This window comes from Chionomys nivalis, chromosome 15, assembly GCF_950005125.1.
Source record: "Chionomys nivalis chromosome 15, mChiNiv1.1, whole genome shotgun sequence".
Lineage (NCBI taxonomy): Eukaryota > Metazoa > Chordata > Mammalia > Rodentia > Cricetidae > Chionomys > Chionomys nivalis.
Genome location: NC_080100.1, coordinates 45,761,302 through 45,786,651, shown reverse-complemented (window position 1 = coordinate 45,786,651; position 25,350 = coordinate 45,761,302).

The following is a 25,350-nucleotide window of genomic DNA, read 5'->3' as shown; positions in this document are numbered from 1 at the left end:
TTCTTCCCACAATGATGACGATGGACTAACACTCTGAAATTGTAATCAAGTAACCAATTAGATGTTTTCCTTCTTAAAAGTCATCTTGGTTATGGCGTCTCCTCACAGCAACACGACAATAACTAAGACACTTAGTGTCAACCATGGGCTGTAAGGGGTGACTTGTGTGCCAATATATTTCCTCACTGGCAGTCATACACCCATGAAAGGGATGTTGCTAAGGGAGAGGTGATGCATGTGTGGGAATGGGGGTTGGGGGGGCTATGGGAAATCTATGAGCTAAAGCTTGATATGTACTTAGAAGGTGCCCTGAAAATAGTTTATAAAAGCCTGATGCTCTCTATGGTGTGTGTGAATATATGAGAGAGAGAGAGAGAGAGAGAGAGAGAGAGAGAGAGAGAGAGAGAGAGAGAGAGAGAGGCCTTGAAGATCAACCAGGAGTTCTCACACTAAGCTGATGAAGACGTTGCTAGGTGGGAGGCCCCAAAGGCCCAATGGGGGAAGCCTAGGCTCTGACCCAGGTCCTCAGTAAGTGAAGGCCTTGACCTCCAGTTTCTTTTCTGTAAACAGGACTGGAAGGGATCCCATTCCTCCCCCAGACTCCCAGGGCCAGGATCCAGGAGTATTGCCAGCATCCAGCCAAGGTTACTCTGTATCTGAGGAAGCCTCTGAGTGCTGGGGCCTTCGGCGTAGGTGATGGGGCTGCTCTCATGTGCCTCCTACAGCCCAGCTCCTCACCCTACAAACCTCTTCCTTCCTGGGAGCAGGATCAGCTTACCACCGAGACTAGGCTCCTGAGCACAACAGGTGTGTGTTGACATTTAGGCTCTAAAGGTCATCTCACTACTGGTCTGTTCGGCTGTGCCTCCTCACTAGGCCCACCCAGACGCTGTCCCAGGCCAGCACTAGTTCTATAAACATTTGTTTTCTTTTTGAAACTCCCAGCAGACACATTTTCTCCCCAAAGCAGAACGTTATTTTTAACATCAGCTGTGGTTCTCACAGTCTGTCACCTTCTGTCCCGGGCTTGTCCCCATTCGCTTGTCAGACTGTAGGGTCTGAGCCTCTTCAAGAGAAGGCGGGTGGCAGCCTTGGCTGGATGTCTAGATCGTATCTCGTACACTCCCTTTGAATTCTGGAAGATGTTTTGCTGGTTTTCTGCACCAGGCCCACTTAGTGTTTGCTGGAAGAATTTGAGAAGCTGGGAGTCTCTGAGCTTTCAGTCAGCAAAAGCATCTGAGGAGATGCTGTCAAGGTTCCCTCCAGCTTCCATAGCAAAGCAGCAAAGCTGGTCTCCTGGGCTCTGCAGAGTTTGTGAGCTGATGCTTGCTGCAGGGGACTAGCCCATCGGTTGGGGGCCCCTGTCATCTGAGGAGTGGTGGATTCTTGGTGGTGCAGCCCTAGAGCACCAGGTGACCCAGTGGCCAATTGGCAGGGCTTGATCATTTCATTCTCTGGTCTATTCCATGTCAGGAGAAAGAGAAGAGTTGTGGCACAAAAACATTACCTAGAGGAGCATCATCAAAGTTAAGATGGTGTGTGTGTGTGTATGTGTGTGTCTGTGTTTGTGTGCCTGTGCGTAGATGAGACTGTGTCTGTCCTGAGTGTGTGTTAGTTGTATCTTTGCCAATGAGAGGATGCCTGCAATGTGTGCAGCTTTACTTTCAGGTTGATGGAGTGTATCAAGACATTCCCTTTGCCCACGCTCACATACTGGCAAGTCGCGGATCCTCACTTGCACATGCACGCCCATTTCCTACAGAGGAAGCACTACTTCTTTACGTGGTATATCAAGTAGAGCCTCCTAGTGTCTCTAGTTCAGTGTCTGATTTCTATTAGGAGCCAGTTGAGAGTTGGGTATGGTGGCATACACTAATGCCACCACTTGGGAGCAAGAAACAGGTCAGTCTCTGAGATTTAGAAGAAAGTCCTGCATGCAGGGCAAAATGGTAGCATCTTTGGAAACTGTCTTCTGCATCCTTGGTCTCTGTATGGTGTTCTGAACCTCTGCTCCCTGTCCAAAAAGTCAGCAAAATGGTGCTTAGGAAGCCAGTCATTTCCAACCTAGCGTGACTGTAAGCTGATGTTTTATCTCTCCCAGAACACTTGTTTTGTTAGCCTTAGCTCTGATTTCTAAGTAGAGCCATTTTCCTTACAAAATAATACCAAATTATTGCTCAGATAGGCGAGAACTTTCAGGTCTAAGAGTAGCGCCATCTTGCTCAGATGGGGCATGAATACTTCCAAGGATGCCTGCTTATGCCCGAAACCTTTTCCTCCATGTTCCATCTTAGTAACCTGAACATTTACCGTACAGTGTTCACCATCTTTCTGTGAATATTAAATTACCTCTCTTGAAAACCACTGTTTCCAGAACAGGCTCCTGGGGTAGGGGCAGTGCAAATTCAGGAGACTTGAGTCTGTTGGAGAGAGAGAGAGAGAGAGAGAGAGAGAGAGAGAGAGAGAGAGAGAGAGGCAAAAGAAAGTTTAAGATGGTAAACCTCAGCAATATGAAAGCCTTGGTAGCATTTGAAATTCTGAAGCACCATACCTTCCTTGAGGCCCATTGTCAGAGCCTTTGAGCACTGGGCCTGTAATTCAGGTACCTGCCACTAGAGGTGCAATGTTGCTTATTAGTCTCCAACCAAGGAGTCCTACACTTTGGCAGGAGGTACAGTTGAGTACTGGTAACTGATGACTTACAACAGTTGTTTATAGGTTTCTGTGTATGCTAGACCCTAGGCTCGGCCAACACCCCCTTTGCAATAAATTTGAGCTTTATCAGCTCCACACAAGGCACCTGGGAGTAGGCATCTGCTCCCTTAGAACCTTCCACTCACTGGAAGCTGGTTTAAGGAGCCCAAGAATCTGTTACTAATAATAAACCAAGTCATCTTCCTGATGCCATTTGGATAAGTTGGGCTTGCTTACATCCAGAAAAACAGTCTTCTGAAACCATCCTGGTCTTGGCCGGCCCATCCTGGGTGAACATGTATTATAGACCAGAGTGTCTGGAAGCTTTTTCTGAGTCATCCCATAGTCTGATCTGGCCTGATTAATACCAGACTTCAGCATCATGGGTCACCGCATTCATCTCCTTGGCAATGTCTGTGTGTCTCTTCTGGAGCAGCCGCATAACCAGGCCTGGCTCCTCCTGTCTTTCTGTGCCGGGAAGCAGCTCCAGCAGCAGATGTACAAAAAGGTGCCAAGCCAGCACCACACATCTGAGCCTCAACAAAGCCCAGGAATGATCATGCTTGAAAGCATGGCACTCAGGACTGCCTGGTCCTGGAGAAGAGAAAACAGAAGCACAGGCCAAGGCGTAAGAACTTTTGTGGTTGAGCGGTTAAAAGCAGCAGAATGCATCAATTTAGTTACTTACTGCTGTATTTACTTATGGATGCATACATGAATATATGTGCTGCCTTGATCCAGATCCTACAGTTCCAAACATATTTTCAAAGTTTCAAATACTCATTGACCACCTGCTGTGTTCCAGGCATTTTGACCCAATCCAGACACAAGCATTGTCTTCATAGAGTTGAAAATCCCGTGGGGAAACGAATTCTTACAACCAGTTCACACCAATAGTTTAGTGATCACACCAGCTCACACCAATAGCTCAGTGGTCACACCAGCTCACACCAACAGCTCAGTGGTCACACCAACTCACACCAACAGCTCAGTGGTCACACCAGTTCACACCAACAGCTCAGTGGTCTCACCCTCTGAGAAGCTCGACCAGGAAGAATGGTATAATGGCCAATCTTGATTGTCCATGGGTCAGATAAAGGAACACCTCGGAGGACAGTAAACTATACTCTTGGGCGTGTCTTCGAGGAGGCTTTCATACTGAATTAGATCAGGGTTTTGACCTATGGATGGTTTAATCCAATGGTAAATCCAAAATTGTCATGAACTGTCAGGGCAGAAGGTGAGGCAGAGGGGACAGAGTTACTAAGGCTATGTCCTTAGGGCCTATGGCTTGTCTTAGCTCTTTCCAGTCACTGTCCTATGAGTCACCTGTAGGAGGTATTCCCTCCACCCAAGACCTTGGGCTATTTGTCCCCAAAGAGGCACTGTTTCTCTTTTAAGGAAGCGGGGAGGTGGTTGCACTCTCTTGGGTGATGAAGACCAAGTCACGTGGTGTGAAGCAGTGTGTGATTGGTCCCCAGCTTTCTAAGGACTCTGCAACTGGATCTACCATACCCTGTATTCATAAGTGTCTTTTTCCCCTTCCATATATTAATAAATCTTTGAAGCTCCTTAAGCAGACATACATGGATTCCTCTTACAGCCACTTCTCCATGAACTCCACCACCATGAGGGTCGGCCTCAGGCAACAGAACAGTAAATGGACTCAAACTGCAAGTCAAGGGAATCCATCTTTCTTTCTTTAATCCACTTACTTGGTCACAGCAACACTAAGCCACTAGAGGAATGTGCTAGTGAACAGTGGTCACCAAAAGTTCAGTTTCCAGCAGGGTGATGAGGTCAGTTGCTGGCCGCCACTAGTAAGAGCGGAAATGAACTTACCATTAAGTAAGCTATATTAAAAATGTGAACACATATTTAGAGCTCATCACTTTCTGTTTTTACAGTTTCTGCTGCAGAAGGTGGCTTTGTTCTTTTGTATTTGTGTGGGTGACAGAAATCTAGAATGGTGGGTTCCTGCTTTCTGCTCCCAGCCTTGTCATGCTGGGACATCACGCTGGTAGCTCAACCCTGGCCACAGTGGCTATGCTTATAACATGGAGAAGCAGTGAAGGCTATGAATTAGTGCTGCCTTTGTCCCAAAGAGCTGGGGTGAAACATTTTCTAGCATAGCACCACTTGGAGCCAATTAACAGGGAGCTGGGGGCTGAGCTGGAAACAGAAGATCTATGCAGGAAGGGCAGGGGCTAAGCATTTACCACTAGCTGTCTCCTCTCCTCATTCTGATTTTGCTTTAGAAGCATAGCTACCATTGTGCCATGGAAGCCACTTGCTCAACTATTCAATTGCATATCCCAGCCTCCTGAATGCTCAGCCACAGGATCCAGCTGCAGCCAATGACATGGGGGTTTTATGAGGTAAGTCCACCAGAGAACACGTACCGATAGTCATAAAGTCAGATAGAACGTCTGTATTGCTGGAACTCTCCTGAATTATGCAGCCCCAAGCCTCACTCTTCTTTTGTCTTTTATGCACAAAAACCACATTCTGGTTGACACACTTCGGTTAACAGGAACCTTTAGTGGAAAGCAGAACTACAAAGCCAGAAAGCAAGGTTATGCATTTAGGAACTTGCTTACATCCTGGAACTATGGACCCTGTCTTTGATGGACCAGGCTTTTGTATCCAGTTAGACAGGTACTGGGCCTTTGTGCTGGCTTTTAAGGTTATGATGGTACCTCCAACATGGTGCCAGTTGTGTGCTCAGGTCTGGGAGTCTGTTACAGGAGTGAAAAATCTGAGAATTTCCTGGATAAGCTGCTTCTTCTTCTTCTTCTTCTTCTTCTTCTTCTTCTTCTTCTTCTTCTTCTTCTTCTTCTTCTTCTTCTTCTTCTTCTCTCCTCCTCCTCCTCCTTCTCCTCTCCCTCCTCCTCCTCCTCCTTCTCTCTTTCTTCCTTCCTCTTCTTCCTTATTCTTCCTTCTTTCCTGGAATGATGGGCTGGAGGAGATATAGACATCTTGTGGCCATGGAAAGTACATATAGAAGAAGCATACCAAGAATAGCCAGGCCAGGGAGCAGGCTGGGGAACTAGAATCTCTCCCTATCTGAAAAGTAAACTGGTTTATGCAGACTATTCTTATTCTTCATGCATAACTGTAATTTTGATACTGTTATGAATTGCAATGTAAATATCTGTGTTTTCTGGCAATCTTAGGTGACTTCTGTGAAAGAGATATTTGAGTCCCCCCATAAGAGGTTGTGACCCCCCAGGTTGAGAACTGTTTACTAAGACCTAAAAGGCACCTTGAGAGGTGACTTTTGAGTGTATCTGGCAGGAAGAGTCAGGGGTTAGCCTTCAGCTGAATAGAACATCTACTTTATGATAAAGGAACAGGATGACAATGTTGCATCTCAGAGTCACAGCCTTGAGTACTTGACATTCCCTGCTTTAAAATGCCCAGACTTTGCTGGGTAAAAGGGAAGACTCTGGTGGGATGGCAGACACAGGACCAGTATTGTGTCTCTACAGGCATCAGCCTATGGATTATTCAGGAGTGATGTGGGCTTCCGACTAGCAGGCTGCAGAATGGAGAATGGATTCAGGTGGGAGCTGACCAATCTGGCATCTAAGCTGCAGCCTTCCTTCCTGCCTCTCCCTATTTTAGTCCATGAATGTCTTTCAAATTGTATTTCCAAATTCTCAGGTCCTGGCTAGAGTAGCCAGCTCTTTCATGCCTGCAATGCAGCAGCTTTCCCAGGGAGGGGCCTTTTGAACTGAAGCAAAGCAATGAAGGAAAAAAAAAAAAAAACACCAAAAACCTTTTAGCTGATTGCTGGCATGCCATGTACCCTGCTTTCCTATTAGAGATGCTCGTTTCTATAGAAACTGCCTTGTCACTGTTGCGGACAGTGATGGCTAGACCCAGACAGGAAGCTTCTTGCAAAACAAGCCTCCTATTGGCTTCTTCTTAGACACTGGGATCAGGAAATAAGAGGACCCTGGAGCCATCTGTGATGTTACATATGTCTCTCCACCTTCTCTCTCTTCTCTTCCCCTCTACCTCTCTTTTTTTCTCTCTCTCTTCTTTCTCTTCCCTCTCTCTGTACAGCAAACAGGAAAGAATTTCAGCCGTGTAAAACATTTCTCTATGTTGTCTTTCTAGTTTCTTTCTTATGTGAGAAAAGTTTGTCACCCGCACACACCTGAACACTGCCCCCCCATACACACCCACACCCCCACACACCTGAGCACTGCCCCCACATACACACCCACACCCCCACACACCTGAACACTGCCCCCATACACACCCATACCCCCACACACCTGAACACTGCCCCCCATACACACCCACACCCCCACACACCTGAACACTGCCCCCATGCACACCCACACCCCCACACACCTGAACACTGCCCCATACACACCTACACCCCCACACATCTGAACACTGCCCCCCCATACACACCTACACCCCCACACACCTGAACACTGCCCCCCCATACACACCTACACCCCCACACACCTGAACACTGCCCCCCATGCACACCCATACCCCCACACACCTGAACAGTGTCCCAATACACACCTACACCCCCACACACCTGAACACTGCCCCCATACACACCCACACCCCCTCACACCTAAGCCCCCCCAAGCTCTGCACTAATTTCACGGATCTCTCTAAAATTCATGCTGTTTATGAAAATACAAGGCTTGCTCAGGCCAGCATTCCCCAGGTCCCCTCAGTCCACTCTAAGAGAATTTGATGCTGAGGGGTTTTTGGGTATAAACCCTCTTACTGTCTTAGAGGGCAATACAAGGTCACATGCAAGAGAAGGGCCTATTCTCCATGAGCATTGCCATTTTGTTTTTGTTATTGTTGTTGCTGCTGCTGCTGATGTTCTCCTCCTCCTCCTTCACTGAAACACAGGTAGTCTGTGTCTTATGATGAGCAGGGCATCCTCTGATCAGGGCATTTATGAGCAGAGCCCTCAGGAGGTGTAACAGGACAATTCCAGGGTCCCCCTCAGATCCTACAGGCATGTGCTTTCCAGAGAGCACTAAAGGGCTTCCAGCACTGTATTCTCCCCACAGAATTGCAGGTTGCCTTATTCTGCAATCAAATTTGGAAGGTTTTGGATAGTATATGGACTCAGAAGTGAAGAGAGGAATTAGGTTAGTAAAGGACTTCTAGACATTCTAGAAGACCCTTGTCTGTGTGGTGTTCATGCCTGTGTCCCTGCAGGACAGTCTCTGGCTGGCAGCAGCTTCTGCTGCTGGACTCAGGACACAGTCACCAGCACGCTCCTTGTCTCACGGTGTTCTTATAAGGCTGAGTCACCCTCTTGTGTCTGGCTCCCTGGCTTTGTACACAGCCAGGCTCTTTGTAAATTGAGTGCTGGCTGGCTGGGGACAAGCACTTCAGATGACCTCAGGCCTCTGTGTAAGGGTACCAGAGCCATAGATGGAAGGAACCTGTGCCACAGGTCATTCCACAAGGCAAAGTCCCCTCGTTGCTTTCTTTTGTGGGGACTCACGGCCTAATCACGCTTGTCGACTGGCCCAGATAAACTTTAGCGTTAGGTAACCCTTTCACATGCTTTTCCTGAACTATTATTTCAGACTATTAATGGAGTGCGTACCTTAGGAGGGATGCTGGGCTGTTAAGTGTTCCTGTTTCTAGTTGTGAAGCATAAGGCCTGTTCCACCCTTCTCTTTGTCTGACTGTTTCTTCTTGCTAGCTGGTATTTGTTTTGTTGTATTTTGGTTTTGGAGGAGAGTGTTTTTCTTGCTTAATTAAAAAACTAGACAAAAAAACAAAAAACCCAAAGGCCTCTTTATATTATCTAGGCTGTTCTTGAACTTGAAGTCTTTACCCTCTTGAGATTCTCTCTCTCTCTCTCTCTCTCTCTCTCTCTCTCTCTCTCTCTTCCTTCCTTCCTTTCTTTCTTTCTTTTTGAAACAGGGTTTCTCTGTGTAACAGTACTAGCTATCTTGGAACTCAGTCTATAGACCAGTTTGCCCTCAAACTCACAGAAATTCACCTGCCTCTGCCTCTCTAGTGCTGAGATTAAAGGTGTGTGCCACCACTGCCCAATAACCCTCTTGAGTATTAATATAAATTCTTGGATTATAAGATTAATATGAACTTAGTATCCTTGATGCTGGGTGGGCAATGACAAGAATATCAGACATGTAGGAAATATCAGACATGTGTTTCATTGCTACTTCGTAACTGTAATTTTGCTACTGACACAAGCTGTAATGTAAATATCTGATAAGCAAGATGTCTACTATATGACCCCAAGGAGGTGGGCACCAACAGATTGAGAAACGCTGCTTTGGGGGGAATGGAAGCAGAAACTCTCCTAAAGTGACCCCTCTTTCCCTGCCATCTTCCTTCTTGTCAGCAATATAGGAGGTGAGATGGCTCAGTAAGCCCTGGTGTTTGTCAGCCTGCACCTACCCATTCAGGTGGGCAAAATGTCTGCCTGCCCAGTGAGGAGCAGACCTACATCATCCAATAAATGCAACCTTCTATGGGATATATGAAAGTGGAAGGTTTTGCATCAGGTAACACTTACTTGCTGAAGACAGACTGTGATCTTTTCGGGGTTCCCCAGTTAACACTCCCACCAACCCAGGATAGTCCTATGACTTCTGTAGGCATGGCAAGGAGCAAGTTAGTTAAGGTCTTTTCATCACTTCAAATATTTTAAAAAATTAATTTATTTATTTTACATCCTGACTGAAGCTCCCCTCCCTCCTCTCTGCCCACTCTCTCCCTACCTCTCCTCTGTAATCCCATGGGCTTCAGCACAGCATGACATACTAAGCTGCCATAAGACCAAGCACCCCCACCCCCCAACCTGTATTCAAACTGGGCAAGGAGATCCAGCAGGAGGAACAGGTTCCCAAGAGCCAGCCAGAGCACCAGGGACAGCCCTGTTCCCATTGCCAGGATTCCCACATATACATCAAGCTACACAACTATCACATGTATGCAGAGGACCTAGGTCTGTCCCATGCAGGCTTCCTGGTTGTTGGTTCAGACTCTGAGTTCCCACAAGTCAAACTAGCTGTTTCTGTGGGGTTTCCTGCAATGTTCTAGTTCCCCCTGTCTCTTACAATACCCCTCCGTCTCCTCAGAAGGATTCCCCAAGTTTGGCCCACTGTTTGGTCGTGGGTCTCTGAATCTGCCTCCATCAGTCCCTGAAGGAAAGCTCTCCAGTGACAAGCAGGATAGTCATCAATCCGAGCACAGGAGACGGCCAGTTCAGGCTACGCTCCCCCTGCTGCCAGTCTTTGCTGGGGCCATCCTCATAGACTCCTATAAGTTTCCTTTGTATCAGGCTTCTACCGAACTCCATAAAGTCCCCCTTTCCAGTTATCTCTCTCAGCACTGTTCCCCTCCACCCACCCCAAACCAATTTCTCAAGTTCCTATGCCAACCACCCACAATCCAACCAGGAGATCTCTTCTATTTCACCTTCCCCAGGAGATCCATGTCCCAGTCCCACCCTGTGCCTTCCTCGTACCTAGCCTCCCTGGGTCTATGCAATCTATGGATTCAACACAATCCCAATCAAAACTCCAACACACTGAGCTCCCAAGGTCCAGTTGAAGGGCAGAAGGAGGGAGAGGACGAGCAAGGAAGTCAGGACCACAAGGGGTTGGTCCACCAACTGAGGCAGTGTGCCTATTGTAATGGGAGCTCACCAAATCCAGCTGGACCGGGGCTGTGGCTGACAATGGGGGCTGACTGAGAAGCCATTGATAAAGGCACTAGGACTTGTTTTTATGGCATGTTCTGGCTTTTTGGGACCCTAGTCTATATGGATGCACAGCTTCCTAGGCCTGGATGTAGAGGGGAGGGTCTTGGACTTCCCACAGGGCAGGCTTCCCTGCCCTCTCTCAAGCAGGGAGGGGGAGGGAGGAGGATGAGTGGGGGAGCAGGAGGGGATTGGGAGGAGGGGAGGAAGTGTAAATTTTTGAATGGAAAAATAAAATAAAATTTAATGAAAGAAAATAAATAAATAAGAATTCCAAGGGAAAAAATTCCAACACAATTCTTTACAGTCCTTGAAAGAACAATCCTCAGCTTCATATGGTAAAACAAAAAAACCTAGGCTCTCTAACACTGTCCTATACAATAAAAGAACTTCTGGAGGAATCACCACCCCTGATCTCGAGCTCTACTATAGAGCTACAGTAATAAAAATGGCATGATATGAGACTGGCACAAAGGTGGATCAATGGAATCAAATCAAAGACCCAGACATAAATCCATACAGTTATGGACACTTGATTTCAACAAAGAAGTCAAAACTATGCAATGGAGAAAAGAAAGCGTCTTCAACTCGTGGTGCTGGCATAACTGGATGTCAGGCTGTAGAAGAATGCAAATAGATCCATATCTATCACCAAGGACAAAATTCACATCCAGGTGAATCTTTCCATCGTTTAAAAAGCAGCACCTCGATTTTCCCGAAGCAGAAACCTGTATCTGTTTGGCAGTGGAGGCTGGGCACGGCTATAGCTTCACTGTGGACCTCAAACTTGTTTTGCTCAAATGTTCTGTTAGTAAAATGTCATTGACAGTGTTCCCAAATTTTTGCAAACACAGGGATCTGATCCACCCCGTGAATCAGAAGCAGAGACAGGCTGTACCAGTTTCCTGGGCCCACAACATAGCTTGTTGAGATACAAACCCAAGTTAAAAAATAGAAGTCAATGCTTTTCATTGGAATAAACCTACTTAATAATAAAAGAAGACAGAAGCATTAAAGTAATCCATGTGCAATTCTGCATAAAGGGCAGGGTGCATAATTCTGTTCAAGTTCCCCCTCTCCCCCACACTGCTTGTAAACACCCCTCCCCCACCTGCCGCATAGGATTGGGGATTGAGGCTGGGCTTCACATAAGCCGACATGTGAGCTCCCACTGTGTTTTAAATTCACTCTATTCCGTTACAGGTTAGGGATGGGTTGTGATTTGTGTTTTATGTTAGTTCTTCTCTAAATACTATGTGAACTCACTGGATCGCACCATCACCTTAAGATACAGGCAATCTCCGTGTTGCTTGTGTATGAATAGAGATTCAGGGAGGTCACACCACTAGCAGAGCTAAAAGTCAGGAGGCCAGCCAGAGCCCGCTGGTCCTTCAGTGTGTGCTTTCCTAAGCACACAGAGGGGCTGCCGTTTCTGACCAGTTGTTGTTAGTTTTAACCTCTTAGTGGCCTTGTCCAGGTCTCCAGGGAAGGGTTCCAGGAAAGGAGGAAGCACTGTTATGGCAAACGAAGGGTGTGGATCCTGGCAGACCATGGCTGGACCATCCTGGCCGCGACACTTGAGCCTATGGATATCTCAGTTCTTCTTCTCAAGCAAAATACATAGATGTGCAGCTGGTTTCACAGCCATGTTACAAAGACAGACGTTATGAAAATGTCTACTAGAGTGTCACCTGCATACATGAAACACTTTCCCCCACGTAGTCAGAGACTTTTAAATACCTGAATTTGACAGAGAGGTTCTGAACAGCCCCACAGACTGCAGCCTTCTCTGAGGAGCATACAGCTCCGACCTTATATCTCCATTTCACTCTGAACACCCAAGTCTTCTGTCCCAGTCTTTGTTTCCCAGGGTTCTGTGCGCGCATCCAAGTCTTCTGTCCCAGTCTTTATTTCCCAGGGTTCTGTGCGCGCATGGGAGGAGCACCGTGGGAGGGCAGAAACGGAGAGTTACAGTTCTTATTGACCTGCCACCTTCCCTCGACGGGAATTTATATCTTAAAATCACGCTCACGAATCTACCAGGGACAGGAAACTGAAGAACACACTGTCAGTGTCGAGCCTAAGTCAGACCAGGACCGCAGCCCCCTTCTTCTAACCGAAGCTCTTGAGCGTCATTGTTTAAATTCCCTGACCTGGCAGACCCGAGACATTTGCTGGTCGGTAGAGAGGACTCCAGTCAAGTGCCGTGAACTACAAGCAAGCCTGGTTTAAATATCTACTCACTATGTAGATGTTTAAAAACGTTTTTATTTATTTTTATCTTTTTTTTTTTTTTTTTTAATGTATAAGGCTCTTTTGCCGGCATGTATGTCTGTGTATGTCTGTGTGCTTTGTGCGTGCCGTGTCCAAGGAAACCAAAAGAGGAAGTCAGATCCTCTGAGAGGGGAGTACAGATGGTTGTGAGCCATTGTATGAGCACTGGGACTGAAAGCCAGGTCTTCTGGCTTTGCTTCTTAATTGCTGAGTCATCTCTCCAGTCCCCTGGATATAAAGACTGCAAGATGGTTTTGAGACCAAGTCAACTTTTACTTTTGTCTGAGTTTGGTTGTTATGGCAAAATACCCAAGGCTGGCTGATCTATAAAAGGAAGGAGTTTATTTCACTCAGTGTTACAGTCTGAAAGCCTTCTGCTGTGTGGTCACCTCAGACAGTGATGCGGGCTCCTGGCCGCCTCACAGGACGGTGGACAGCACCTCAGGGAGGACACATGGGAATCACAGAGAGGCAGGAAGCAGTTCAGGCGAGGTACCCTTTCTCTCATACTGTTCTGTCCTTGAGGTGACTGACCAGAAGAGCCACACCAGTTCTTCCCAGTGGCATTGTGCCATGATCTTATTGGTGTCTGCTGGGAGCCTCTCTCAGAGGCTCTATCACAGGGCACAGAGGGAGGATGAGCAGGGGTTAAGAGCTGATCTTCCAGAGGACTGGTTTGACTCCCAGCATCCACATGGTTGCTAACAACACTTACATACTCCAGTTCCAGGGGCTCTGGTGCCCTTTTCCAGCCTCCGATGGCTCCAGACACACACGTGGTACATGCATGCACCCCCTCCCACCCCTACCCCCAAACAAAGGTTGTAGCACTTTTCAGCACCACAGCCCCGGTGAGCATTCTCCTTCCTACCATGTGAACCTTGAGGAGACACTCAAACAGTAGCAGCTCCTGGCTCCTCCACACCCCGGGCTGCAGATTCTGAATTTCAGAGGGCAGTTCTAGTTTATCATTGTACTTCATCCATCCTTGAACTCTGTGGCATCCTTCCACTGGAGTAAGTCCTAGAAGCGACATATGTTCTTGGTGACGCCTGCTGCCAACGTTCAGGCTGCAGCTTCTGAGACCAAGCTTCATCCTCCTGTACATATGTATGCTGGGAGAAATGGTGTTTTCATGCAACAGCAAAAGACTCGTGACACCCTAGAGCACCGCTACCCATCACAGCGAGAGTACACAGCAGACTGTTACACTCCTTTGCACAGTGCCATACTCTGCAGAAGTTAAGCGAGTGACTAAAGCTACAGACTGGCATCAGAGTTGCACTTCTAGACACGACAGGAGCAAACCGGAAAGCTGCATGGTTGTAAAAGCAGGTCGTAGCACAGAGGCGTATTTGAGGTTTAAAAGCAGGCGAGCGCACGCCTTTAATCCCAGCACTAGGGAGACAGAGGCAGGCGGATTTCTGTGAGTTCAAGACCAGCCTGGTCTACAGAGCTAGTTCCAGGACAGGCTCAAAAGCCACAGAGAAACCCTGTTTCGAAAAACCAAAAAAAAAAAAAAAAAAAAAAAAAAAGCAGGCAAGCCAGATCATATTTTATGTATACATATGTATGTTTGTAGTAAAGACAAGGGAAGGCCTGGAACATTTCACAGTTAGGACATTTGTTAGTTCTTATAAGGTAGGGAATTTTCTAGTGTTTTTTTTTTCTTTGCTTGGTTTGGTATATAAATACCAATGCTTAGTATGTTGTTCTCTACATTTTTATAAAAATTGTATTGATATAATTGAAAATGAAAAAAAATCAAAATATATGTAGTAGTTAATTCTGAGGGAGGGAGTTATAGGTAAAATTTCCCTACTCTTCGTTTAAAGTGCCCCCAACGTGTCCATTTTTCTGTTTATTTTATGGCGGACGAAAGATCATGGATATAAGAAAATTCTTTCATCAATCACAAAATAAACTTTCCCCCCAGTAACGAGGTGCGAGGATGAATAGTGGTCCGGCACGAGGGGTTTCTGTGCACTAGATGCAAGCTGGGTGGGTGCATGCGCTCGCTGTGCGGTGTGTGGAGCTCATCTTGACTACACGTCTTACTAAGATGTAAGTGATTGCCATGTGACTTAGAAGCAGCTGCCAATGAAGAAGGAGAAACAAAATCAAGATGGGAGTTTAGAAGACGGGACAGTAGAAGGTGAGATAAAGAAGATATTAAAAAAAACCAAAAACAACAACAACAAAAATCTTGGCTGTTACACGGAGAAACCCTGCCTCGAAAAACAAACCAAAACAAACAACCAAATAAAAAGAAGACAAAAAGCCAAACCAAAACAAAACAAAAATGAACACAACCCTATCAGAATCAGGGAGAAATTGGAGCCCCAGAGGTAAAACATATGTGCTTACATGGGACTCAAGACCAGGAGTCCTTCTCGTAAGCACAGGGTCTTCTGCACCATCATGGAGCGTGCTGGCTGTGTCTCCCCAGGTACTACTTTGCAGGGAGGAAACAGAAACCTGGTGGTTGGTGGGGGCATTGCTCTTTGCCTCCTAGGAAAAGGACAAAGAAGGCTGATTGTCATCTGAGTTCTGAGTGATCAGCCTGCCTGGGGCCTGGGGCATCTTCCCCAGAATCTAACTGACTCTCTGGAATCATCTGGAGTAGATGTAGTTCTGCTCTAGCAGTGCAAATGGCAACGCTTGACTTGTAATTGATGGAAGCGACACATTTCTTTAGTACACACAGAGGTAAAAGATTGATTTATGCCTCTCCCCCCCACAAGGACAGCTTAATTTAATGGAGCTGAAGGGGGTGGGAAGGGGGTCTTGGTGAGGCCCATCTGGTCCTGCTCCTGTTTAGCACGGATCACTTCCCACTCATGACAGAGATGCTAATTGTGAGTACTACATCCAAACGCCATAGGATGTGCTGTAATTACACTGTTCATAAAAGAATTCCAAACCCGGCTCTGTTTTGAATTTGATAGAACATAATGAGAAATCTCTGTGACAGATGACAACATTCTTCTTTCAATTAATGGGACACTTGCTTGAGTCATCCTCAGAACCATTAGGCACCGATTAGCAAGATTTATGGCTCCAAAATGACCTAAAACAAACATTCTCCAGCTAGACAAGTGCAGCAGAATGATCTCGTTTGAGCATTTGGGAGGTCGTGCATTTGAATGTAATGGGCATAGGCAAAAGAATTCTCTAGAGTATTTTCATCCAAATCTGAAAGTCATGTTGCCCCAGTGCAAATCTTATTAGGCCATTGTGTGTAGTGTTTCATTCCTTCCTTTCGTATGCAATCATTCATTCATTAAAAACCACCCAAGAGATAAGCATGCAACACTGTTGGGAGCAAGGTGTAGGTTTGACTGTGTTAACCTTCAGTGATGAATCAGAAAGGGACATTCCTCCCAAGAGGACACAGCGTATTGGCAGGAGAACAGCCACGAAAGCTAGCTATGTGACTTTGGATGATTCACTTAACCTCTCTGTGCACCAGAGTCCTAAAGATAGGATGAAGTTATTCCCGCTGTCGAAGCTTCAAAATATTGCTCCGAGTAAAACAATGCTAACTGGCCATAGCGAGCTGCGTAAATGGGAAAGGCTATTGATGTTAAGACACTTACTGCCCGAGAGGGTAATTTAAAGCGCGCAGAAATACCTAATATACAAGCAAAAAGCCAATCTTGTTTTGTTGGAGGTACACATTTATTTACTGGCTCCAAACATCTATTGAGTCCTAATAAGGTCCAGATGATGTCCTCAAATGAAGCGCATAGTTGTTCAGAAGATGTATACGCTAGTCTTTAAATGCTTATAGCCGCACTGCCACTGTGGCTCTCATTCTTGCCAGCTATTAGAGCCTTCATTGTGCCTGCTTTGATTTCATTGCATTACAAGGACCTGCCGTTGCTCTTGGAAGAATCGCTCAGACTCTCCCTGATCCTCCCCCTCCTCCTCTCAGTTGAAGATGAGAATCCAAGGGAACAGTCTTTGGAGACACATAAGCCTGCTTGGACCCTCCCTGTTCAAGCTGGGTGAGCCTAGGGAGTTACTTGACCTCTCTGAGGCTCCATAGCCCCTGGGCTGGTGCAGGGAACCATATCAACCTTATGGTAGTTGGTTTGTTTATTTGGTTTTAGGTTTGTTGAGACATGATTTCTATGTGTAGCCCTGGCTGTTCTGGAACTCACTCTTTGGCTCAGAGATCCATCTACCTCTGCCTCCTGAATGCAAGAATTAAAGATGTGTGCCACCATCACCCAGCCAGATGAACACATCTTGATAGTCTCTGGCATCTGCAGAACACTTTCTGGCATCTGCAGCCATTATTATTACAAGGGTTGTCTTAATTCATCTGCCTCACTCCCTCCATTTATGGAATGACTTGGGTTTTGAGAAACTATTTGATTCAACAAAGCCATATTTTTTTTCAGTTACTGGAAGAAGAAAATGAGTATGCTTAGTTTCCAGCAGCCTTCAAGCCAGTACTCAGAAGACAGACGGCTCTAGGGAGAGCACTGGCTTCTGCCTTTTCCTGACTCTTAGCTCTGAGGTGGACTCCTCTAATCCCTGGGACCCTTCTTTGGGTATAGGATTTAGCAAGCTTTTACATATCTCCCATCCAGTGTGAAGAAGGCATGCTTTGGTCTGGTTCCTCTGGGTTTAATAATTCAGTTTCCAATTGTGAAAGGAAGCGAAATACTTAAATTTAGCCAATGCAAGACCTTCTTGCTGGACAGTTAAATATCTGGCAACTTATTATAGGGTTAGAAATAGCTATTTGTGTTCGTTTCTGCTTACAATATGAAAAGGCTTTCCAAAGACAAACATAAGTCACTAGAATCAGTGGGCAGGGTAAGAACTACAAGTCTTGGGTGGAGGGGCTGCTGGGATAGACCACAGCATGGAATCAAGGGTGAGACTGATTCTTCATAATGACACTTGAGTCCCCACACAGAAGCACTGACGGTTCCCAGCTCGTTCCCAGCTCCCATCCGCCCTGGTTTAGCTTCCTTTCCTGTACTGCCCAGTTTCTATGGCAACTAGTGTGGTTATTGGGATTAAAGGTGTCTGTCATTGCTGGCTGGTCTGTAAGACTGGCCAGTGTGACTGTTTTTCTTTCCCGGTCCCCAGGCAAGCTTTATTTATTAAAATACAAGGGAAATGCCACTACATCACACAGTCCTGCACTTATCAGCCGGACCCCTTGGGGCCCATAGTCAGAGGCCTGGAGAGGACCTCAATGCTTATTCAGTAATCAACATCATCATAGGTCACAGAAGACAGCACGCACAGGGCCCTAGCGGCTGGGTATCCTTGTCTATTTGTTAATCTCTCGGGCATCTGTCATTTGCTCGCCGTTCTGTTGTCTTTTCTCCCATCATCAGGTTTCATATATCTGCAGTTTCCCTCGAACTCAGCGTCGACTCACAGTTCATCAGATTCTTTAATTAATCCTGTGAACATTTGTTCAGCGTTTGCTCATTTACAGAACACCATGCCAGCATCTGAAACTGGGAATTGTTTGTCCTTGATAGGGTGGAATTCAATGCTCCCAAGCCTTCACGCTGGCTCTGTTTGTTCCTGTCACTGCTGCAGAGCTATAGAATGATTCCCGTTGTCTTGTTCAGGGGGAGCTGGTTCCTGTGTCAAGGCAGGAGCTGACCCACATAAACGACCCTACCAGATGAAGAATCGTGTGTTTACGTTACTGCGCTCAGTAAGATAAGCGGGTGGATGAAGGACTGCATTAATTGCACACACATGGGTACCAGCCACTTATTATTATTTTTTTTAATAGGAAAAGCATTTCAAAGCACTCGCCTTACCATTGAGGAGGCTATGGACGCGAGCTGTCTCACATAAAATCTCAGGCCAAGGACTCAGAGCGAGGAAACCGGCTGAAGGAGACCTTTGCTAAGGTTACGTGCCATTCCGCGTGGGCTAGAGTAGGTTTAACAGGGTTTTACCCACACTGAGCCGCCTGCCTTGCTGAGGCTGACGATGGAGAGGAGGCAGAGCAGTAGGAGTAAGGCGTGGGGCTCGTATCGACTGAGCTTGCCTGATGCCATTGGCCACGTCAGCCTTCATGGCCTGATACCCTCGGGTCACCCTCATGAGTGACGTAGACTTGATGCTCTCAGGCCTTCACTTTCTCAGACGCTCAGCCTTCTCTCTTCCTCCACCTCCCTTAACTGCGATGGCCCTGGGTCCTCTCCTAATTTGTAGTCTCCACCTTTCCTTTCTCACACTGCTCTCTATTGAACCATCCCATCCTGGGTAGTGCCTGCCAGCTCTGAATACCTTATCCGTTCATCCGTCCCATATGATTGTTCCCTGTGTTCAGCTTTGTAGTATGCTCTGGGCACACAGAGGTAAAGATAGATTTTGCCTGCACAGAACTCAGCGACTGGTGAGAAAGAGGCGCAAACAAAGCAAATAAATTGTAATGAATTCCATTCTGTATAATAGTTGTTCGCTAAGTGCCTAACTATTCCAAAAGACCTTTTGGTAGGATTCTTGAGTACAAAGGATGACCTTCCTTTGATTTCAGGCAAGATGAAAACTAAGTGGAAGTTGTATTTAAAAGGCTTTTTTTTTTTGTTTTTCCTTTGCTTGTTTTTTGTTTTATGAGATAGGTTTCTTTGTGTAACTCTGGCTGTCCTGGAACTCACACTGTAGACCAGGCTGGTCTCAAACTCACAGAGCTCTGCCTGCCTCTGCCTCCCAAGTTCTGGAACTAAAGGTATGCACCACGACTATCTGTCTTTAAAATGAATTTTAAGACACACATATTAGCTAGCATCACAAGACAAACAAGTTGACCAGGTCAGGTCAAAGCCATTGTTATTATTCTGGTACCTTCGCTCCATTAGGCAAAAGGAGAGACAACAGGGAAATGCAATTTAATCTGAGGTTCCAGGTTCCAGACAACTGCTGCCCATGAGTGAACAGTGCTCTCCAGAGTGGTATATTTTCCTGTGTCTGCAGGAACACTGGCTGGGTGTGACCGGAGGAACTGATCTCGCCTGTCTTGTTTATATCCTTCTCCCAGAATTTCGGCTTTGCCTGGTGGGTGAACAGGAGGGAACAGGGGGTAGGTAAAATGTTCTCCCATCTATTAGGTAGGCTGTGAACTGCTGTGTCTCCATGACTTTTCACGATGTCCTCTGGAAATCAAGGGGAGAGCTACCTGCGATAGGTCCAGACAGACAGGCAAAAGATGAGATTCAGACTAAGCTCCATGCAATTAAGATTTGTGAGCACAGGTTCTATCATTGTCCTCTTGTATTTGGCAGGAAAGCATCCAGATCATGGCAGAGAACGAGGACTCCATTTGACGCATCTAAGAGCTTTGGCGGGAGTTAATAGAACTTGGAATTATGGGAACGCTTGGATGCAGCTTTGCATGCACAGGCTTTCACCATAGCTGTTACTCGTGTTTCCTAGCATTTCTGAAAGTGTCCAGAAAATGGGTATCTGAAAGCCCCACCTGCTCACTTTCCTGCACTGCTGTGGAGGATTTTACTTGTTTACTAGTTTTATTTAAGGGAGAATATGTTAGTTATTTTGTGTCCTGCTGTGTCATACTGGATTATTAGAGAAGACGCAATCAATCAGAACGAAGTAAGTGGAAAGGAAATGTTTGTGAAAGGGGCTGTGTGTGCTAGGAGAGGCAGACGAGGCTTCCAACTTCTGATCCCGGACTGACAGCTGCACCAGGGACACAGAAAGGAGACCTGGGTGGGAGGAGCCTTAGACTGTGCCAGACTCAGATTCTCAGCCCAGTCCGCAGAGTCCCAGAGCAAAGATTTCCAGGTAGAGGATGCCAAGCTGGGCAGGTGTGGCTCTGCTCTAGCGTTTTATCATGCTCGGCCACCAAGTGTGGTCAGCCTGTGGGGAGCAGTGCTTCGGCATGAATGCCAAATTCCATCCAGATGTGCATAGCTGGAGGACCCAGATCTCCTCACCTCATAATAGGTGCTCCTGAGAGATCTGTTTGGAGTGCATCCATGCCTCTGATGGTTTGAATAAGAATGGCCTTCACAGCCATAGAAAGGTGAGTAAGACCAGGCCTGTGACGGTTTGAATAAGAATGCCTTCACAGCCATAGAATGGTAAGACCATGCCTGTGATGGTTTGAATAAGAATGACCTTCACAGCAGTAGAACAATGAGTAAGACAATGCCAGCCTCCTCCACCTCTGGGGCCACAAAGATCCCTTTCCCCATACATCGCCTCAAGCAGTTCCCTTCCAGGTCCTGTGCGCTTCTCTTCCCAAAAGAAATTGAAAGGTGAGATAGGTGAATTCATCTACGTCTCTGCAGCTGGCCATTGTCTCCACCTGATTTGCTCCTTCTCAGATTCACCTCAGGAGATCATGATGGCTACCCCATGGTTGGACTCTACACTCTTCTTTCTAAGTGATCTGAGTCCCCACTACATCTGGAGAGAAAGAATACTAAAATGTGTTTGGCTGGTTTCCCAAGTCTCATCGCTGTTTCTTCCTACCACTATGTAGCTTTCTTTCCTGATAACCAGGGACAATTTACCTCTGCCAAAATAATGCCACCTCTTCTGGTGTGCTGATCTCTTGGCTCTTTGAGACTGGAACCTCTAACCTTGCAACGCTCAGAATTGTGAGGTAAAGTAAAAAGGCCTGTGTGTCATTGGGAGTGATAGTGAAGAGAGGTCACTTTAATTTTTAGTCTTTAGTTCCTGGATAGTTCAAAGCCAGTCAGACTGTGTTAGAGCATCGAGTGGGGGTAGTTAACACATCCCTGAGACAAAATCAAATAAGTGCTGTTATCTAGTCCATGGAACACAAACCACTTCTGGTCCTGCTTTTTAGTTAGACTAGGAAAGAATGCCAACTCCATAGCCCCATACTGTGTCCCTGAAACTGTGCTGAACGTTTCAGTGAGATGCTGTGTCCCGCACCTGTAAACAGACCTGGTGCCTGCCTCAGCCTGTGTGGTTTGTAGACATCCTCCTTAATCCATCCTGTGTCTTCAGAGGCCAGACTCACGCCTCAGAGGGAGACAGGAAAGGACACCAACTACTCTTACACCGTTTAGATCTCATTCAGGGGTCCCTCTCTCTACCAGTCGTATTTCCCCCAGCTCTCATTCCCTAAAGAAAACAATTTTGTATGCAATCCCAATACTAGTATTTGTGATATTTTCTGGGAGATCACCTTCAGGGGTTTTTATGTGGCCTTTTCCATAATGGTGATTCTTCCTCACAGGCCAGGTGAACGAGGGTCACTCCAAATGCCAAGCATGGCTTTCCCGGGATCAGTGAACAGCAGGCCAGAACTGCAAGATCCCCACAAATTAAGTGCCATAGAGAATTACTGAATACAATGACAACTCAGATCTTATGAACTTCCTCAGTATTACTTTTTCCCTGTATACCAAGTCACTCAAACAAACAATCGTAGGTCCTGGAGGAAGGACCAGGCCCTTCTTCCTAGAGAAGAGGCCATCTCTTCCATCAGTGTATTTCAGATCACAAAATATGCTCACACGAACATGGCCTTCAATTGAAGTGACTTCCTTCAGCCTCTTTCCCTATTCTTGCCTTCTTCTGATTGCATTAAACCATGCTGTCTGCTCCCCATCTACTGGACCATGTCACACTGACCATAGCTATAGCTTCCCATACTCAAGAGTCTATGGCTGGCTTCCCTCCGACATTGCCAGTCATCATTGTCATTGTAGCCACCTGGCCTTGGTGACCATTTCCCCCTTGCTGCCCCTAGCTCTCCCCTGCCACCGGTGGCTTCATCAGACCTTTCTCAGTGGCCCTAACAAATCTGTTTCTTCTGGTCTCTCTTTGCAATGCACTCCTCAGCCGGGTCTTCTAATCTCACATACAACATTGACTTCAGCTGTCCCTTTTCTTGTCTCTTTCCTTCCTCTGCCACCTACCAGAACAGCTCAGGAGAGTCCCCTTTCCTACTGTTAGCCATCACTTTCTTTAGTCCTAGCCACGAATCTCCCTCCATACCCCGAGGGTCTTCTTGTCCATGTCCTAAGGAAGTACGCAAAGCCAGTGAGTTAGCCACAGCTATTCCTTACTTCTCTGGTCCCATGGTCCATCAGCCAGTCAGACCTTACTATTGCAAAGGTAAGACAAAAACCATGGCAAGAGACTGGCAGCCTATGGGATATCTGCAGTTGCTCAGATTGCTGCTTGGGTTTAAACTTCTGTTTTAACAGGTGGCTTATGCCTTCCTGCCTCTCTCGAAGCTTGCCAAGTATACTTTATTTTTTTTTTTTTTACAGGATGCCTAATGGCATAGGAACCAGCCTTTGAAGACTAAGACCATGGGTTCTGAGGCAGCCTCACTGCTGTCTCCCTAAAGCATTTGCCCAAGCCAGACCTCCAGAGTCCCACGTAATGCATGTAACCAATGAATCCTGCTTTGCACAGAAATGAAATGTGACCCCCAGGGATTTCCTGCCAGGGCTCTTTTTCAGTTTAGTTAGCACATCTTGGCCCTCAGGAAATCCCAAATACTAACACATCATTTCCTAAACAGGTGGGCTGGCCTCTCTCCACAATCTTAGGATTCCTAATAGGGTGGCAAGATGATCCATAGGAAGCAGTGAGGAGGGGTGACATTCTAAGCTTCTTCCTAAGTCGGGGGGAAATTGTGACGGCAATGCTTTAATTCAGCACATAGGAATTTTATTTATACACCTGATGTATAGTCTAGAAGTAACTTTCACAAGGGCAGGGGTATTTCTGTCTGTATAAACTATATCCCTGGAACAGTGCCTTGTCTATAGTAGACACTCAGGATTTTTTTTTTTTGGTTTCTTTTTATTTTAAGAATTAAGTAATAATTTGTATGTGCTAAAATGCACAGATCTCAGACGTACGATGAATTTTGGCCAAATGTATATATGCATCTAATCCAAATGCAAATCAAGATGAGACTATTTCCATCACCTAACATGTTTCCTAAGGTCACAGTTAATCTCCTTACTCCTTAGGACATACCTGCAAATAAGATTTCATCATGCTGGGTGGTGGCGGTACATGCTTTTAATTCCAGTGCTCTGGAGGCAGAGGCAGGCTGATCTCTGAGTTCAAGGCCAGCCTGGGATACAGAGCAAGTTCTAGGACAGCTAGTAGTACATAGAGAAATCTGTCCTGAAAAACAAACCAAAACAAAATAACAACAAACCAAACCAAAACAAAACCCAGATATTTATCACCTGGATTAGTATAGAGCTTATATAAATTGAGCCATGCAGATGTGTGCACACTTTAACTTAAGGCTTTTGTTCAGCTTGACATTTATGATCTTGTCTGCTTTCTTGTGGGTTTCCAGGATTCTTTTCTATTTATGCTGAGCAGGTTATGTTTGTGAGCTCATGGCAACTTGTGTATTCTGTCGGTAGTTAGTGATGTGGTGATTATTGATCCCAGTTAAAGCAGGCAGGAAAATTCTTGAATAAGTACTTCTGCAGGCAATTTTTTTCCTTTCCCTGGGTGTAAACTAAGGAATAGATTTGCTGGTTGTAGGTTAGTTGCACATTTAACTTGCAGAGAAAAAAAAAACAAGTGATTTTTAAAATTAGGGATTATCCTAGTAATGTTTATTCTCAAATAAATAAAGTTTTGATGGTGTTAATCATTCTAATTTTAACCTTTCTAGTAGGTGTGAGATATGTTCAATCTGGTTTTAATTAGCATTTTTGAGATGATCAGTAATTGGAACTATTTTCATGTGCATTCTTAGCTTTTTATGTTTCTTGTTTGTGGAGTGTCTGTTCAATTCTGACCGGTATTGTTTCTTATATTTTAATTATTTTCCTGTTTTTTTTAATTTAATAAATGTTTGAGAACTTCATACATGAGCACTGCAGCTGCATTACTCCTATCCCCTCTCTGCTCTCCAACTCTTTCCATACCCAAACACACACACACATATTTATAACTTATTGAGTGTACTTAGCTTTGCTCGTATGCAAACGTGTTCATTGCTGACCACTTGGACTTGGACAATGTCTGTGGGAGGACATATCAGGAGGAGACTAAATCTCCCTCTGTCAGCAAATGATGACCACGTGGAGCTCTCCATCTAGGGGTGGGACCATGTGGAATCCCCCATCCGTGTTGGCATGACAACCAGGCCGCCATATGGGTGAGAGCTCATGGGTACACCTTTCTTGTCATATATGAAAGACACTCTTTCACAATAGATGTCCTGGGCATTGGGATCTTAGAAGCTTTCTGGCCTCTTTTCTATGCTTTTTCCTGAGCCTTAGATGTAGAGGTTGTGTTGTAAAATGTGTCTATTTTAATTATTAGTACTAATGAGCTCTTTAATATAATGACTATATTCTCAAAAAACAAATTCGTGCATCAAATATGGAGAGAGTCTAGTGGAAATTTTTGATGTTGATGTCCACTTATAAATTAACTTTTAAGAGTCAATACTTATATAACATTTTTGGAATAAAACAACAAAAATATCTCTCTTTGACTACCAAGAGAGCCTCTATGGTTTTTAATGTCAGATTTAAACTTAGGGCAATGGTCTATCTCAAGCCAGTTCTTATGTATGGTGTGAGGTAGGAGCTAAGGTGCTACACAGTTGATTAGTTAGTCCAGCATCATTTGTGAGCAAGACTTTGCTTTTCCTACTCAATTGC